This window comes from Gossypium raimondii, chromosome 12 (genome assembly GCF_025698545.1).
Source record: "Gossypium raimondii isolate GPD5lz chromosome 12, ASM2569854v1, whole genome shotgun sequence".
Classification (NCBI taxonomy): Eukaryota; Viridiplantae; Streptophyta; class Magnoliopsida; order Malvales; family Malvaceae; genus Gossypium; species Gossypium raimondii.
Window position 1 is genome coordinate 6041053 of NC_068576.1, and position 12343 is coordinate 6053395.

Here is a 12343-nt window from a genome sequence, read left to right on the forward strand (position 1 = left end):
ATGAAATCATAGTGAATGAAGTTTCAAATGAAGAGGTAATCAAGCAAATGCATCACTTAACAATTTCCATCTACTTTCTTTATTCATTCTCGGTTATATGTCGACGAGTCCAGGAGTTCTGAAACATCTTATCGACTTGAACCGGAACTGTCGGTGAAAGATGGCCTAGGAGAAGACGAGCTAAAGGGTAAACCGATTGAAGACAAAACATCGAAACCACTCAAATCAAGAGGTAAGAAAACTCAAATGTGTTAATCTTATTCTTGTCTTGATTCTCTATATATCTATCTATATTGAAGCTTTAATCAGAATAAAGACGTTGTGGAAGCTCAAAAGATGAGTGAAAATGAGATAGTGAAAAGCAGATTGTTTGTGAGGATAAAAAGCTGGAAATCCGCCCAAGCTTCAGTTGCAAAGATAGAAACATAGCATTCGGAACAAGCGAAACGGTTCTGGAACAAGCACAAAAAAATGAAGCAAGCAAAACGAAGAAATAGAACTAGCAGAAAGAAAAAGAGTTAACTCGATATTCAAGCGAGTATTTAGCACCAAAAAGAAAAACGAAGAAATAGAACAAGCAGAAACAAGCAAAGGGAAAATTCTGGGAAATAACCCAACTCATTCAAAAAATGGCTGAAACTATTATTACGAAAAGAATCATGTAAAATGCTTCAAGAAATGAAAAGTTTATTCATACCTCAAAAACCAAACGCCAAGACCGAGAGAAGAAACGATGAGGACAGAATCATCAACGAAAGCAGTGGGAAAATAGGAGGAGAAATTATGAGGACAGAAGAGGAGAGGGTCGGGTAGGGAGGGAGGGTAAAACAGGGAAGGGATTAGAAAAGCAGGGAATTTGGGGAGGGAAGCCGGACGTAATGTGTAATACTCGATTTGGGAAGGGATTAGAAAGCAGGGAATTTGGGGATTAGGTCGGGATTGTATTACGCGCGTAATACCTATTACAGCGAACCAAATGCCGGAATAGGGGCGTAATGTAATAGGCGCGTAATCGGTCAGTAATGGATTACCTAATACACTGAACCAAACACAGTGTTACACTGTATTGCCTTATAGGGGCTTCTATCTATTTTTGCTTTTTTTTTTCCCTTTAAGATTTGTTTATGTAATTTATTTTAATGATTTATCATATAAACATAATTTGTCTATTTCTTTAGGGAATCCTAATCTATATCAACATATTCATATATTTATATTAATTTAAAATTCATAATCTCACGAGTCAATTGGGTATCAACACACTCACTCAATTTTTTTTAAAACATGGTTATAAGAGAATTATGTGTTTTTACATTTTCAAAATTAAAATAAAACATTTATACTATTATTTAAGTTTCTCATTCGATTGTTGTCACGAGTCAACTAGGTACTAACACGGATAGAAATATTACAAAATATCATTCTATAATTAAAATAAGTTATATTGTTCGAAAGTGTTTTAATCTTTTATTTTTAAAACAATAAAAAATTTGCACCTAATCGGGATTGAACTCTTGTTATTTACATTAACCAAGCATTAATTTCACCATTAAATTAAAGTTCTATTCTAATATTATATTTACATTTTAATTGTATTATGCATATTTTATTACCCCATTAGTTGTATATTTTAATAATATTGTTAATACGTGTTTAAATTTCATTTTACTCACGATTTAATCTATTTTTCATTTTAATGCCATACATATTTCATGTTATAATTAATTAGTTTCAAATCATACGTATCGTTTTTATTGTATGTTATTTTTAAACTAACATCTTTGTTCTAAGTAGGTAGTTTCCACATGCAAACACGTGTGATAGAATTTCTAGTATTGATAATGTTGTTGGTTAAGTTGATATCACAAATCAACTCGACACTAATTCAATATTGATAACAACACAATGATAAACAATTGTAGTACTTTTAGTATTCTTAATATGATGTATTTACGTGTTTAAATTTCATTACCTCACAACTTAATATATTTTTTTTCATTTTAATATCATACTTGTTTCATATGTTATTATTAGTTTCAAATTATACATTTCATTATTTATTATATGTTATTTTTAAACTAATATTTACATTCTAAGTACAATTTTCACACGCATAAGCATAAATGATATAAGTTCTAGAAATTCTTAAAACAACCCATTCTTTTCTACTATCTATATGTATAACCACCATCATTAGTCTTCTTTTTCATTTATTATTAATATAATTTTAATTTTCACCCATTATATCTATACCATTATTTAAACCTATAACTTAATTTAATTAGAGAAATTATAAAACTATCCTTACATATTTAAAATAAATTATATTTTATATTTTAAATAATATAAATAAAATTTTCAAATGATGAGATTTGAACTCATGGTATTTATATGCATAAAATCTCAACATTACCGCTACAACCAAAACTTAATTTTAATTAGGTTTTTTTTTATATTTCAATCTTATTACACAAAAGTTTTCACTCGATGGTTAAATATATATTTATAATGTCATTTATTGAGTTTGTGTCACAAGTAAGCTCAATATTAAATGTTTTATAGTTATTTTTATATTGAAATTTTCATTCACCAACATGATAACATTTTGGCGTGTTATAGAAAAATGGTGATACCATGATAAATAATTTGAAGTACATTCAATATTCTTATTATTATACATATTTAAATTTCTTTTTACTCACAATTTAAACTAATATTTTCATTTTAATTTTGTACAAATTTTATGTGTTTTATTAGTTTCAAACCATTAATTTTATTTATTTATTTTATATTATTTTTAAACCCATAATTATGTTCCAAATATGTTATTTCCACACGCAAACGCATGTGATAAACTTTTAGTTATTTTAGTTTATCATTTGAATTTGCTATCACAAGTTGAGTGAAACCAACTTAATTGGTGAAATTATAACAAAACCAATAATTTTTTTAAATGAGGATAATTAAGTATTTAAATTTTTAAAAATATTTATTTCAAAATTTTAAATAACTATAGTTACCTATTTTAAAATTAACATCTATTTACACTATTTATAAATCACTTTCTTGAGTTGATATCACCCATCAACCGGTTCCAACTCGATTAAGAAATTATCGAAAAATATTTTATTTACAAAGTAAATTATATGATTATGTAGGTGTTTTTTACTTTTGATATTTTTAAATCAATAAAAATTTGTTCATAATAAAATTTGAACCAAAGACATTATGTATGTAAAACTTTTTCTTTTATCATTTGAATTAGGTTTAAACAACAAAATAGCACCTAAACTATACTAGTTTTATCAAATTGGTACATAAACTTTTTTTATCAGAATTGGTACCTAAACTTTAAACTGTTACTCATTTTATCCAAACTATTAGTCCCGTTAAAAAAAAAAATTTCAGCCAATCATAACTTACCACATAAACCTCTATTTATTTTACTAATTTTCTTACATTTTCTTCTCATTAAACAATTTTTACCAAATTTTCTTACATTTTCTCATCAATCAAACACCCATTTAAGCTTCCATCATTTTATCATTTTCAAACTTCAAACTGCTTCTACTTTAATTTCTTAAGCGGTCTCTCGGAGATCCGAGTCCAATAAGTCGCCAATTCCCCAAAGGGACTCGTAAGGGGTTCACTAAATTCACTGGGCATTGCCGCCGTTACCCCCACCGACGTTGTTTTATGATGATGGTGATGTCGTTTTATTTGTAAGTTCTATATTTCTCTAGTTGCAAATCAATCAAGTTAAGATTTTCTTTCTCATTTTCTCGCTTTTAGTGTTAATTTTCCTCCTATCCAAACAAGATACAAAGTCCCAAAATTCAACAAATTTCCAGCTGCTTTCCAATTGAGTCTTTTTAAATCCTTTCCGTTTAAATGTAAGGAAAGAATTGGGTGAAAAAAGGAAATTAAAAGCTTCAAGATAGTAGAAGCAGTTCGGAGAAGAAGCAATGACGGTATCTGGCGAATAAGCACCGGCTAACTCTGTGCCAGCAGCCGCGGTAATACAGAGGATGCAAGCGTTATCCGGATTGATTGGACGTAAAGCGTCTATAAGTGGCTTTTAAGTCCGCCGTCAAATCCGTGGCTCAACCTTGACAAAGCGGTGGAAACTACCAAGTCGGAGTACGGTAGAGGCGGAGGGAATTTCAGTGGAGCGGTGATATGCGAGAGATCGGAACACCAACGGTGAAAGCACTCTCTTGGGCCGACAACGATCTTGAGAGACGAAAGCTAGGGGAGCGAATGGGATTAGATACCTCAAGTAGTCCTAGCCGTAAACGATGGATACTAGGCGCGTCGACGTGTCGACCCGTCTTGATCTTGTAGCTAACGCGTTAAGTATCCCGCACGGGAGTACGTTCGCAAGAATGAAACTTAAAGGAATTGGGGCCCGCTGGCGGTGGAGCATGTGGTTTAATTCGATGCAAAGCGAAGAACCTTACCAGAGCTTGACATGCTTGGAAATGATAAAATGGTGGAAGCTTTTTGGGCGTTTAGTTGATAAGAAAATATAATAAAATATGGTAAAAATTGTTTGACGAGAAGAAAATATAAAATGAGTAAAATAAATAGAAGTCTACATGGCAAGTTATGATTGGCTGAATTTTTTGACTAGCAGTTAGGGTATAGTTTAATAGTTTAAGTACCCATTTTGATAAAAAAATGGTATCAATTTAGGAAAACTAGTATAGTTTAAGTATTATTTTGTTGTTTAAACCTTTAAATTAAATTACAAATTAAGTAATTACTAAACATTCGACTTTTTCAACCTTTTACTATGATCAAACATTTCCGCTAACATGAACAAAACATTGACTTAATTGGATTCATTAATTGTATGTATATATTAGATTAAGATATTTATAAAAAAATAAATAATGGATTGACTGAAATTATGATGTTAAGTTAATGAAATTCAAAAGTTTTGATTTAAAAATAGTGGTTTGTCATGTCATGGTTGACGCTCCAAACCGTTCTCTGTCGTCATTGGTAGAAGATAGGGCCACTAAGAAGGTTCGTATGAGAGATGACCAGTCTGAAGAGGTAGATCATACCATCGAAGTGGATGATTTTGAGAGTCCTAAGGGGTTTGATAGACTGTTTGGTGAGCGAGTGTCTTTTAAAGATATTTATTATGCATGTATAAGAAATAATTTGATATAAATTGTACCCGTATATAAATATTATAAGAATATTTATTGTATAAATACTTAAATATAAAGTACTTAAATATAAAAATATATTATAAAAAATAAAACCACAAAAAAACATATATTATGTTGAGTTAAATAAAAAATACAATAATAATATAAGTAAAACTCAAAATAATAGTGTATAATAGGATAATGTATATAAAAATGAAAATATGGCGAATATACCACCAATAATAATAAAATAATTAATAAATTAATAAAAAACAAATGTTAAAACAGATTAAATCACAATTGAATCTAAATTAACAAGAAAAGAATAGCATTATAAATAAGATGAGGGGCTAAAGTGTAATATACGGATTACATGAGGGCAGATTGGAAATATTTCCTCACCCCCAAAACGCTGCACATTGCTCAGGATCTAAATGAAACGAAAACAAAAATGTAAGCTAAAATTCAAAATAAATAAAATCTGATTTGAAAACACTACAAAATAAAAGGGATTAAATGCTAAATTACCCAAAAGCACAATATAAAAGCTATCTATAACCCTAAAATCGAATCTTTTCCATTCTCATTAAACCATAAAAAACTAAATCCTCTCACTCTTCGCCGCCTTCAAACCCAAAACTTCATCGAGACCCGATTTGGGCTGAGTAAACGAGGTTTCGATTTATTTGGTATGAAGGTAAGAATTTCTTTCTTTTCTTTTCTTTTATTCAAGAACAGATCAAAATTAAATAAAATAAAAATAAAAATAAAAAAAACTTTGAGAATCACCTTAAAGAAAACTGATGTATTTTATAGCTTTTTTTTTTGTATCCAGTATATGTCAACCCCCCTTTTTACAGTGTATTAAAATTGCTTGTATAGCAATCATGAAACAAGAAAAAGTAAAAAGAAATCTTTCTATATCTGCTTGATTCGATTTCAATATTTTCTTACCATATACTGCTTTGTTTCTTCTTTGCTTTGTAGGTACGAGGCTCGTGCAAGGCGGCGCAGATGCTTGGTGGTTGTGGGGGCTGAAGATTAGAAACCCTAGGGTTTCTGATGATTTTGGGCCATTGGTTTTGGGCCTCTGTAGTTTGGTTTGGGCCACATCGGCCCATTTGTATTTTGGGCCTTTTACCCGGGCCAAAATCAGGTATTACAGCTGCCCCTCTTTGCTCGTTATCGTGTAACAGGGACAGAGCAAAGACTTAAAGTATGCCCGATTTGCCCAGTCGTGCTGGGCTCTGGTACTCTTATTCTTCAAGTAGCCTCATTCCTTCCTACTGCATCTTCAGAGCTATAGGAACTAGCGCTTCAATCTACTCCACTGCAACTTCAGGGAGATAAGACCTATAGCTACGGCTTGATCTGCTGCAACTTAAAGATGAATTTGATGCGATCTGCTCTACTGTAATTTCAGAGAGATAAGATCCATCATTCTAATCCACTCCGCTACAACCTTAGGGAGATAGGATTTGTTTATTTAGTCTGCTCCACTGCAACTTCAGGGAGATAAGACTAGATGCGTTCTGCTCTCTGCAACTTCAGAGAGATAAGATTCAAGGTTTTAATCCGCTTCACTGCAACTTCAAGGAGATAGGATTATCGGCTTTAATCTGCTCCACTGCAACTTCAGGGAGATAAAATTTGCCATCTTCAATGTTAGGGAAACAAGATTCGCCGTCGTAGTTTCAATCTGTTCCATTACACCGCCAGGGAAGTAAGATTCACCGTTGCGGCTTCAATCTGCTCCATTGTAATGCCAAAGAGATAAGATTCGCTGCCCACAGCTTCAATCTGTTCCACTTCAGCTAATCCAAGCCTTAACGCCAGGGAGATAAGATTCGTCATCATGGCTTCAATCTTTTCTATTACAACATTAAGGCGATAGGACTGATGTCTTCGATCTGCTTCACTGTCGGCGCAGGAAGGCAATATCTGTTATTTTCCACCTACTCCACTGCTGCTCAGGGAGATAGGGTTCACAATCTTCAACCTATTCCACTGTTGACCAGGGAGATAGGACCTACAATCTTCAATCTATTCCACTGCTGCCCAGGGAGATAGAATTCTCAATTTTCAACCTATTCCACTGCTGACCAGGGAGATAGGATTCACAATCTTTAACCTATTCCACTGCTGTCCAGGGAGATAGGATTCTTTAATCTATTCCACTGCTGCCCAGGGAGATAGAATTCTCAATCTTCAACCTATTCCACTGCTGACCAGGGAGATAGGATCTACAATCTTTAATCTATTCCACTGCTGCCCAGGGAGATAGAATTCTTAATTTTTAACCTATTCCACTGCTGACCAGGGAGATGGGATTCACAATCTTTAACCTATTCCACTGCTGACCAGGGAGATAGGGTTGGGATCATCAATCTGCTTCGCTGCCGGTGCAGGAAGGCAAGATCTGCTATTTTTAACCTGCTCCGCTGCAACCTAGGAAGGCAAGGCTGGTGTCTTCAATCTGCTTCGCTGCCGGTGTAGGAAGGCAAGATCTGCTATTTTTAACCTACTCCACTGCAACCCAGGGAGGCAAAGCAGGGTATCTTCGATCTGCTTCGCTGTTGGTGCAGGAAGGCAAGATCTGCTATTTTTAACCTGCTCCGCTGCAACCCAGTGAGGCAAGGTTGGTATCTTCGATCTGCTTCGCTGTCGGTGCAGGAAGGCAAGATCTGCTATTTTTAACCTACTCCGCTGCAACCCAGGGAGGCAAGGCTAGTGTCTTTGATCTGCTTCGCTGTCAGTACAGAAAGGCAAGATCTGCTATTTTTAACCTGCTCCGCTGCAACCCAGGGAGGCAAGGCTGGTGTCTTTGATCTGCTTCGCTGTCGGTGCAGGAAGGCAAGATCTACTATTTTAACTTGTTCACCGCAACCCTGTGGAGGCAAGGTGGTATCTTCGATCGCCATTGTCGGTGCGATGAAGGCAAGATCTGCTATTTTTACTGATCTGCTCTCTGGGGAATATGACCTGTATAATGAACCTAATTATGCCTAATATTAGGATGGCATGATCAAAATGCATCAAATGCTCCTAACTAGACATGTGTGAATGGTGTTTGTATGAATGTAGAATTTTTTTTTTGAGAATGATCCTTCTTAGGTTATCATTGCTCAAAGTTTATTAAGGCCTTATCATTGACGTGCTACAACGCCTTCCTGCTCCGCTGGCGTCTCCCAAGAAACACTTAGCCAGATTGCCCCCACTCAAAGTTTAATCCACTGGAACGCAAAAATTTGTACCATCATTCTCCTACTGGAACCCGAGGGTAGAAATATATGGTTTTTTCTCAATCTACTCCTATCGCAATTCAAGGATACAGAATGTGAAATTCTTTGGTCCTTTACACCATGCCTAAGGTGTCGCACCAAAGGCTCATGTGCAAATGAAGGCTTTCTTCTCCAAGAAAACCTCTTTCTATTGCCTGGTGATCATTGCTCGCTTGTTTATTTTAACTTTGTCACCAACCTAACATCCTGTCACCTTGCTCAATCAATGTTTTTTATAACAGAATCCAGAGAGAAAGTTCTAATTTAGACTTTTCCTTTTTAAATTTCCAACCTTTAAACTTAGTGTGTTCTAAACAATAGTCTTGTTTCAGGTTCCTGTATTATTTAGAAACTTCTAAAGTAATATGCCAAACTTCCCTTGTGAAAGTTTTATTAGTCCATTAATCATTATTCCAATGCAACATGCTTGCAAAAAGGTCATAACCATGGATAAGAATAAAATTAGCTCTGAGCATAGCTCGAAAAGAATAAATTATCAAAAATAGTAAATAATGGTAACAAATAAATTGATTGGGAATGTGTATCTTGGAAAAGAATGAGGTATTCCAAGAACAACTAATTCAATAGTATGAAAATTGGGTGCCCCAGATATCGCAGCTTGAACTTCTATGTACAAACTTTCTGAAGACAATTCTGAGTTTGACATGTGTTTAAGAGATCCACAGTACTCTGCCAATGCCCCAAGATGTTGCCTACCCTTTCCTGATAATTTAGGTATAACAAGATCACCACATGCCCCAATCTGGTTAGAATTCGAGTTGCTCTAATCACCTCGTGCCCCATTTTGATCAATATTTGAGCCACCCTTTTTGGGTTTTCAACTCAAATCCCCTTTGGTCTCAAGGTGCCCTTTGCGGGTTTTCACTTTGGCCTCTCCATTTTTCTTTTCTTTTTCTTTTTATCACTTTCATTTTGATTTTGATTTTGACCCTCTTTTTTTTTAATCTGAACTCATAGGATTAGGCATGTCCTTGTTATCCCTTCTGATCGACGCTTTTCTAGATAAGGCCTTCAACATAAGGTCCTTCCCAGCTTGGGATGAAGTTTTTTTTGTATGGGAAAGATATTCTTCAATACCAGGTCCCTCTCAGGGAATTCTTTAGGGCAGACCCTTTTCTGTGAGTTCACATCATTTGCTTTTGGCGCATTTGACCATGATAAATAACTTTGAACATTCCTCTTCAATCGAAATTAATCTAAAAACTCAGAGAAAAAGAATATTGTCTTCAATAGGCAAAACTGCAATGGGCCCAAGGGAAAGGTATTGCCCCGGCAGAGGTTTTTTTTGTGTCATCTTTTGTTTAGGCGATATGGCATTAATCGTGAACAGACTGCAAACTGACATATGATTCTTCAAGAATTTGCTAACTGTCAAGTTTGTGATATTGGTATATGAAGCAGCTTCCACCCATTTAGTAAAGTAATTGACGACCACAAAGATGAATCGGTGACCGTCAGACTTTTCTTGGCGAGATCGACCAAATGACCTTCATGCCTCACATAAGGAGAAGTCATGTATCCTAATGATTCTTTGTAGGGTAAGATCCGTTTCTTGACTTGTTCTACCATCCTTAACAGGTCCAGAAATAGGCTACGATTTATGTCATCTTCAAAGTTATGAGATCCCTCTAAACACATGTCTGGCTCAGAAGGAGATTCTGAGTCAGTAGCAGCGTCACTCATGTCATTGATATCTGGGGACCCATAGTAAGCGCAAAAGAATATACAAAAGAATGTGTGAATTTACGAAAAGTTATTTGTATAATATAAATTATGAATGAAAGAATGATGTGGAAGAAAATTCAAAAGAATGAAAGAATGTTGGCTCAAAAATAAATGCAAAAATGTATTTTATTAGAATAATGATGTTCAGACATGAGTCTATTTCACAAAGGAATTCCTATCATTTTTAGGCTAAAAACAACAAGAATGTTCTGAACATTACTCTAAATAAGCTCTAGAAACTACAAAAATTTCTTCCGCAATCCAATTATTTTGAACACTCCCAAATTTATAAGGGCGGATATCCAATAAGGTCCCTCTCAATTATGTCTTCGTATATGAAATTGATGTGAACCCTTCCCAACACATCTTCATATATTGCATTCACTCCATTATCAATCATGATTGGGTAGCGGATTAGATGAATCATCCAACTTGACAATACCCATGTTGATGAATTTTTCAATTAGCTTTTTAAAGGTAATGCAATTCTCTATTGAGTGCCCCGTAATTCCCGTATGGTAATCACATTGTACGTTCGCATCATACCACTTGAGGTACGAAGGTTGTGGAGGCTTTACATGTAAAGGAGAAACAACATGCGCATCAAATAAGCTTTGATACAGCTCCTTGTACGACATTAGAATTGGCGTGAACTGAAGTTTTTCAGTACCTTGCTTCACACATGATTCTTGTTTTGATGAACCCTGCTGATTAGCAATCGATTTGCTGTACATATTCACGCTGTTCACCTTATTTTCTATTTCTTTTGAGGCTTGCCTTCTGTTATTCCCTCCAGCATCAATCTTTCCGCTCCTTATGACACTTTCAATCATTCACCATTCATGATTATGTCAGGAAAACTTTTGGTGGCACTCCCTAACATATGTGTGATAAATGGGGCATTTAATGTGTTAACGAAAAGCATCGTCATCTCTCTTTCTAGAAGAGATGGCTGAACCTGGACGGCAACCTCCCTCCATCTTTGTGCGTACTGCCTAAAACTTTCACCGGGTTTCTTTTCCATGTTCTATAAAGTGATCCTATCAGGTACCATGTCAGTCACATGGCTGTACTGCTTTATGAACGCCTGTGCTAGATCTCTCCATGAATTAATCTGGGTACAGTTCAATCGATTGTACCACTTGGATGCTGCCCCTGTGAGGCTATCCTGAAAGTAATGTATCAGTAGTTGGTCGTTATTGACATAACCAGTCATTCGTTTGCAAAACATGGTAATATGAGCTTCGGGGCTACTGGTTTCGTTGTACTTCTCAAACTCTGGCATTTTGAATTTGTGAAGGAGTACTAAATCCGGGACCAGGCTCAATTCTTTAGCATCCATCCCACAGTAGCTCTCCGCACATTCCATCGCTCTAAATTTCTCTTCTAGCCATTTGCACTTTTCCTCTAGCTGTTTTGGCAATTCATCATTCATTTTCTCCTTTCCACCCGTCTCATCGAAGTCAAGGATAGCAGGATTAACAAGGTTGGCTCCGGGGTTAGAGCCTGATCTTGCCTGAAGATTTATTAGCATTGCAGCGTCGTCCTGAAATTACTGAGAATTAATGGTAACAGAGGACCTACGCAAGTATGTCTCAACTTGCTGGGGGTAAAGTCTGGAGGATAGACAGGCCCCTCATTGTCTCCTTCTTCAACATTGAGCACAGAGCCTTTTCCTTTATCAGTTCCCTTGTTCAACCATTGAGTTAACTGGGCCATCATACTCCATTGAGATTCCATCATTTCGTCTATCATTTTTTGCTGCTCATTCATTTGCTGTTGAAGCTGCTCCTGCATTTCCTTTTGGAACTATTCTAGCCTTTCCATCCTTTGATCCATGTCCTTAGTTTTTGATCGAGTACCGTAACGGTGTTTAGTAGGCTGGTTGGTTTCCAGATTAACTGAAGAGTGATTTAAATTAATTATAATCTTTTAATATTTTTAAATACATATGAAGTAATGCAATGCATGAAATGAATGCAAAAAAGACGTTGATTCTGATTCAATTACATTTAGAAAACTTTACTAGAAAGTAAATTTCTTTACATAAAGCAGATACATGTACGACCACGCCCTTATATTCCAATAGACAACATCGATCTTTTTCTTCATCCGCATGCTTAAGATAAATCCCGCAAATTTCCAATAGATGCC